The sequence below is a fragment of the Elephantulus edwardii genome, unplaced genomic scaffold, assembly GCF_000299155.1.
Source record: "Elephantulus edwardii isolate Elephantulus edwardi_28Jun2011 unplaced genomic scaffold, EleEdw1.0 scaffold00156, whole genome shotgun sequence".
NCBI lineage: Eukaryota > Metazoa > Chordata > Mammalia > Macroscelidea > Macroscelididae > Elephantulus > Elephantulus edwardii.
In genome coordinates this window covers 3,006,741-3,013,693 of record NW_006399906.1, presented here as the reverse complement: position 1 = coordinate 3,013,693, position 6,953 = coordinate 3,006,741, and the positions used below count along the sequence as shown (strand labels likewise).

At 41.8% G+C, this 6,953-nt stretch overlaps 1 pseudogene; it reads right to left on the bottom strand.

Moving 5' to 3' along the window:
- Window positions 1–1,866: 1,866 nt before the first annotated feature.
- Window positions 1,867–2,713, bottom strand: LOC102871670 (annotated as a pseudogene).
- Window positions 2,714–6,953: the final 4,240 nt, after the last annotated feature.

The following is a 6,953-nucleotide window of genomic DNA, read 5'->3' as shown; positions in this document are numbered from 1 at the left end:
CTATCATGGTGCTGCCATGGACAGTGGATCAGTGGTGAAAACCTTTGCCTTCATGATGTTGAGTTTCAATCCATGTTGAAGACTACAGTCTTACAGACCTTCTTTCTGTAGCAAGCTCTTTGGGTCCACCTCAGTTTCAGCAAGCAAGGTTGTGTCATCTACATAATACAGATTGTTGATAAATCTTCCACCAATCCTGATATCACATTTCTCCTCCTAAAGCCTGGCCTCCCAAATGATCTGTTCTGCATAAACATTGAAAAGTTATGGAGATAGGATGCATCCCTGAAGCACTGTTTTCCTGATTTTGAACCATGCAGTGTTTCCTTGCTCTGTTCTGAGTGCTCCCTCCTTGACAGAGTATAGATTTCACATAAGCATGATTATGTGTTCTCGATTCCCAATCTCTCAAGGTTAGCCACAATTTGTTGTGATCCAAAAAGTCAAATGCCTCTGCATAGTCAATGAAACACAAATTGACATTCCTCTGGTACTCTTTGTTTTTTGCAAAGATCTCTCTGACATTGGCAATAATGTTTCTAGTGCCATTGCGTCTTCTAAACTCAGCTTGTATTTCTGGCAGTTCACTGTCAATGTACTGTTCTAGTCTTTTTTTGTTTGTTTGCTTGTGTGTAATATTAGTGATATTGTTCAATAATTTCCACACTCTGTTGGGTCAACTTTTTTTGGAATGGAAACAAATATGGATCTCTTCCAGTCAGTTGGCCAGGTGGTTGTGCTCCAGATTTCTTGGCACAACTTAGTGAGCACATTCAGGGCAGCAGCTGCTTGTTGAAATATGTCAATTGTTGTGCCATCAGTTCCTGGGGCTTTGTTTTTTTTACCAAGTCCTTCAGAGCAGCTTGCAAAGAAAATTCTTTTAGTCTTTCTCCATTGAAAAGGATATTGGCTCTTGGTTTTGCAGTATATACTTTTCACTATGTTGAGGAAATTCCCTTCTATTCCAATTTTGCTGAATGTCTTAATCATGACAGATGTTGGATTTTTAAAAATGTCTTTTCTGCATCAGTTTCCAGGGTCATATAGTTCTTGGTATTTATTTTGTTAACGATTAATTGCATTGGGAAAGTCAGCTGTGAGGGACCTCTCAAGAGTACTGAAGTGCAACAACTTCAGGCTGGAGACTAAGGTGCGCCTGATCCAGACTATAGTCTTTGCAATTACATGCTATGCATCAGAGAGTTGGACAGTGACTAGGGATGATAGAAAGAGAATTGAAGCCTTTGAGTTGTGGTGCTGGAGAAGAGTGTTGAAAATACTGTGGACTGCTAGGAAAACAAACAGGTTTGTCCTGGAGAGGGTGAAGCCAGAATGTTCCCTGGAGTCAAGGATTCTGAAGCTTCGTATGACATACTTTGGGCATGTTGCAAGGACGGACTGGTCCTTGGAGAGGGACATCATGTTTGGGAGAGTGGAGGGACGGCGCAGGAGAGGAAGATCCTCAATGAGATGGATCGATTCTGTGAGTGGAGTGGTGGGAATGAATGTGTTTGAGACAGTGAGGTTGGCACAGGATAGAATAGCATTTAGGGCTCTTTTCCATAGGGTTGCTATGAGTCGCAAATGACTCAAAGGCACATAACAGCAACAATGTGGTGAATTACATTGATATTCTCTCTCTCTCTTTTTCATTGAGAACCGTGTATTATTGATGGTACATGACAAGGTGAACTCTTCAAGCACTTCCTCCTTTTTTAGGGGGAATGGAGGGAAACTGTATTAAAGATGTGAGATTCTCTGTTTATGGAGTCACCAGATTGAGGTGAAGACTCCCCAGCAACTGAGGGTCTCTCTGTCTCTCTCTCTCCTCTAGTGCTATTGCTGGGGTGGTGATTCAAGGGGTTCTTACTCTTTGGAGGCCATGTAAACCATCTGATTGACCACCCAGTTACTGTAGCCAAATTCATTGTCATACCAGGAAATGCATTTTTTAGGGTAGTGCCAGCCCCAGCTCAAAGGTAGAAGAGTGAGTGTCACTTTTAAAGTCAGAGGAGACAACCTCATCTTCAGTGTATCTCAGGATGCCCTAGAGAGGCCCTTCGGATGCCTACTTTACTACTTTCTTGATGTTATCATATTTGGCAGCTTTGTCCAGATGGCGGTCAGATCCAAAACCGACACACTGGGCATGGAGATGCAGAAAGCCATGGCAGTAAGTTTCCCATTCAGCTCAGGAATTACCTTGCCCACGGCTTTGGCAGCACAAGCAGATGCAGAGATGATGTTCTGGGCAGCTCCATGGCCATCACACCACGACTTTCCAGCGGGGCCATCCACAGCCTTCTGGGTGGCAGTGATGGCATGGACGAGTCCCTCTATAATTCCAAAGTTGTCATGGATGACCTTGCCTGGAGAGGTCAAGCAGTTGGTGGTTCAGGAGTCATTGCTAACAATCTTGAGAGAGTTGTCATACTTTTCATTGTTCACACCCATCACAAACATGGGGGCACTGGCAGAAGAAACAGAGATGATTACCCATTTAACACCACCCTTCAAGCTAGTGGCAACATTCTTCAAAGTTGTGAAGACACCAGTGGACTCTACAACATACTCAGTACAGCATCACCCCCTTGATGTTGGTGGGATCTCACTCCTAGAAAAAAGTTATAGCTTTCCAACTGATGACCAGCTTCCCATTCTCAGCCTTGACAGTGCCATTGAACTTGCCATGGGTGGAATCATACTGGAACATATGTAGTTGAGATCAATGAAGGGGTCATTGATGGCAATTACATCCATTTTGTCAGAGTTAAATGCAGTGCTGGTGACCGGGCATCCAGTGTGGTCACATCCATTTACTCCAACATTCACCATCACGTCTCAGGGATGCAGCTGCGGCTACATCAACATATTTCCCGGAGAGCCCGATTTTTTATTTTTTAATTGAACCATACATGCTTAACTCTTATGAATCTCACTTGGTGGTGATGAATTATTTTTTTATGTACTTTTTTTGTGTGTGTGTAGGAGTGTTTTTATGATCTGCTCTATTTCTTCTTTTGTGATTGGTCTATTTGAATGTTCTACATCTGACTATGTCAATCTGGATAGGGGATGAGTTTCAAGGAATTATTCCATTTTTTCTAAGTTTTTAAATTTATCAGAGTATAGCTTTTAATAATATTCTGCTATTATGGATTTAATTTCCCCTAATTCTGTTGTGTCTCTCTGGAGACTAAGGTGTGTCTGATACAGGCCATGGTCTTTGCTATCACTTGTTATGCACCAGAGAGTTGGACAATTACCAAGGAGGATAGAAGGAGAATTGATGCCTTTGAGCTGTGGTGCTGGAGAAGAGTATTGAGAATACCATGGACTGCCAGGAAAACAAACAGATTCATCCTGGAAAGGGTTAAACCGGGTGGCTCCTTGGAGGCAAGGATTCTGAGGCTTTGTCTAACATACTGTGGACATGTTGTAAGGAGAGACCGGTCCTTGGAGAGGGACATCATGCTTGGGAGGGTGGAGGGACAGCACAGGAGGGGAAGGACCTCTATGAGGTGGATTGATTCAGTGACTGGGTTAATCGGGATGGGAATGTCAGAGACAGTGCGATTGGCACAGGACAGAGCAGAGTTGAGGGCTATTGTACATAGGGTCGCTGTGAGTCGCAAGCACTCGATGGTCCATAACAACAACAACAACAGTTCTGTTATGATGTCACCTCTATCATTCCTTTATCATTTGTGTCTTCTCCTTTTTTCCTTTTTTTAAGATTGAAAATGGTTTGCCGATGTTATTGACAATTTTGAAAAACCAGTTCCTGGTCTTACTGATAGTTTCAATTGTTTTTCTGTTTTCTGTCTCATTGATTTTACCTCTTGTTTGTATAATTTCCTTTCTTTAGAGGCTGTTGGGATAGATTGTTGTTCTTTTTCTATTTGATGAAGGGGTTGAGTTAGATCATTAATTTTGCTTCTTTCTTCATTTTTTACGGGTTTACCTATTGTTATGAATTGCCTCTTGAAGACTGCATTAGCTGCATCCCAGAGATTTTGTTACATTGAATTTTCATTATCATATGTTTTGAGGAAATTTTTTATTTAATTCTTTATTTCTTCTATAACCCAGTCATATTCTAGCAGGGTGCTATTTTGTTTCCATGTTGGTGGCTTTATAAGCTTTATCCTCTTGGGGTTAATTTCTAGTTTTATGACATTGTGGTCTGAGAAGGTACTTTGTATTATTTCAATGTTTTTTAATGTGTTGAGGCATACTTTATGCCCTAAATTGTGATCACTTTTGGAGAATGTACCATGTACACTTGAGAATAAAGTGAATTGAGTTTAGTTGGGTGCAGTGCTTGGAAAATATATATTCACAAGGTCAAGTTGGCTGACTGTGTACTTTAAGTCTTCTGAATCTTTGTTAAGTTTCTTTTGAGTTGACCTATCTTTTGACAAGAGTGGTGTGTTAAATTTCCTATTGTGATGCCGTATTTATTTCTTTAGTTCTGTTAACAGTTATTTTATGTATTTAGTAGTTCTATCATTTGATGCAGAGATATTAATGATTTGCACCTTCTTCTGTAGCTGTTCAAAAATTCGTCAATATATTTTTATGGTTTTCTTTCTCCAGGTTATTTCCTTTATTTGTTGCTTCCAATGTTTCTTCCATCTTTTTTACTTTTATTCATAGCTATTTAGAGGTCTCCATATCAACATATACCATCTGCCTTCTTGATTCTGGGATATTCATGAAGTCTCTGGTAGTCTCTCCTATTTTTGGATAAGGCTTAATTTGTTTTTCACAATGTTTGAAGTGGCCTGTTGATTTCTTGACATTATGTGGAGTTTTTCTTGATAAGTTTTAGGTTGTTTCTATTGTGTCTGTGCAAGTTGTTGTTAGCTTGCTTTCATAATGTTACTAGTTGGTTACCAAGTAAAAATATGGTGAGCTACTCACTCCACTGTAAGTCCTTTAAGAGAAAATTGGCCTTTCCTAAAGTTCTTGAAGTCATCTCTGTTCTACATTGCAGCCCTGTAGAAATCTCATCTTGAAGTAGTCCCCTGACACCAACTCTGTAAGCCTCCTTCATGTACGAGTGTCTAAGTGGTGTGAGACCATGTGCTGTACTCAAGCAGTTTCTCATGTACCTTTTCTCCAGGAGCTTAATGTCTTCTTATGTCTCTGAATTGGCACGAGATTACAGATCAGGGCTGCCAACTCAAGTAGCTTGCAGGAGATCTCATGACAGCCCTCTCTCTCTCTGAGAGAGCTACAATTTTTTTTCCTCTGCTTGAAGTTCTGTATACTAAAGTTTCTTGTCCTGGTTGGTCCCTAGGATGGCGCCACAGCTGAGGAGGCAAGGACTCTCAGATGGAGAGAGACCTATAAACCCAGGGATGCCTAAGTTTCATCACACCACAAGAAATGAAGAGTGTTCACTCTCAGTTTCTCCTGTAGCTTAGTGTCCTTCTTTGTCTCTGGCATGGTGATAGATCAGAACCACTTGCTTGGGACTCTTGTATCTAGAGATACCCAGGTCAGCTCTCTCTCTCAGAGAGCTAAGAAATTTCTTTCCTCTGCTTGAAGTTCTGTATGCTAAAGTCTCTTGTCCTGTTTGGTCCCTGAGATGGTCCCATAGCCAAGAAGGCAAGGACTCTCAGATGGAGAGACCTATAACCCCAGGGATTCCTCAGTCCTAATTCCCCACAAGCAAGGGAAAGTGATTGCTCTTGGCATAGAGTCTCACCTTTCTTCACCTTTTCTCTTGCAGCTTAGTGTCCTCTTTTGTCTCTGGTGTGGCAGGAGTTCAGACTGCCTGCTTGGGCCTCTTGTATGCAGAGGCTCCCAGGTCAGCCATCTCTCACAGAGCGCTAAGAAATTTCTTTCCTCTGCTTAAGTTAGCCTCTTGTCCTGTTTAGCCCAAGGTATGGTGTGGCCCAGCAGCCACAAAGGCAAGGACCCCCAGATGGAGGGACCTGTAACCCCAGAGATGCCTCAGTCCCATCTCTCCACAAGCAGTCTTTCTACCTTCTTTTAATGCTACCTGGATCATTTCTTATTCTTCCCATGTTGTTGTTAGGTACTGTCAAGTCAAGTACAACACATAGTGACCCTATGAACAAAAGATTTGAACCATGTTCTATCCTGTGCATCCTCACACTTCCTGATACACAAAGGCCCCTTGCAGCAGTCACCATGTCAATCCACCTAATTGAGGTTTTGCCTCTCCTTCACTGACCATCCACCCTTCCAAGCATCATGTCCTTCTCCAAGGAGCAGCCTCTCCTAGCAACATGCTCAAAGTATGTGAGGCGAAGCCGCATCATACTTGCCTCCAAAAAGCATTCCAGCTACAACCTCTCCAAGACATATTTGTGCATTATCTTGGCCTTCCATGGGATGCTCAGTGCTCTTCTCCAACACCACAGCTCAAAGGCGTCAATTCTTTGTCTTTCAACCTTATTCATTGTCCAGCACTCAGATGTATAGCAAGTAATCGGAAATACTATGGCCTGAACCAAACACACCTTAGTCTTTAAACTGACATCATTACTCTAATAAATTGTAGAAGTCCCTAACTATAGATTTCCCCAGTGTAATATGTCTCCTTATTTCCTGACTGCTCCTACTAAGAGTGTTAATTGTGGATCCAAACAAGATGAAGTTGTTGAGAGTTTCAATCTCCTCTTCATCCATCATGATGTTGCCTATTAGTCCAGTGGTAAGAATCTTTGTCTTCTTGACATTGAGATGTAATCCATACTGAAGGTTGCATTCCTTGATCTTCTGCAACAAGCGCATCAAGTCCTCCTCACTTTCAGCAAGCAAGATTGTGTCATCTCCATTACATAGGTTATTGATGAGTCTTTCTACAATCTTGATGCCATATTCCTCTTCATAGAGTCCAGCTTCTTGGATAATTTTCTCAGCATACAGACTGAATGGGTATCAAGAGAGAATGCAACCCTGACATACTCCCATCT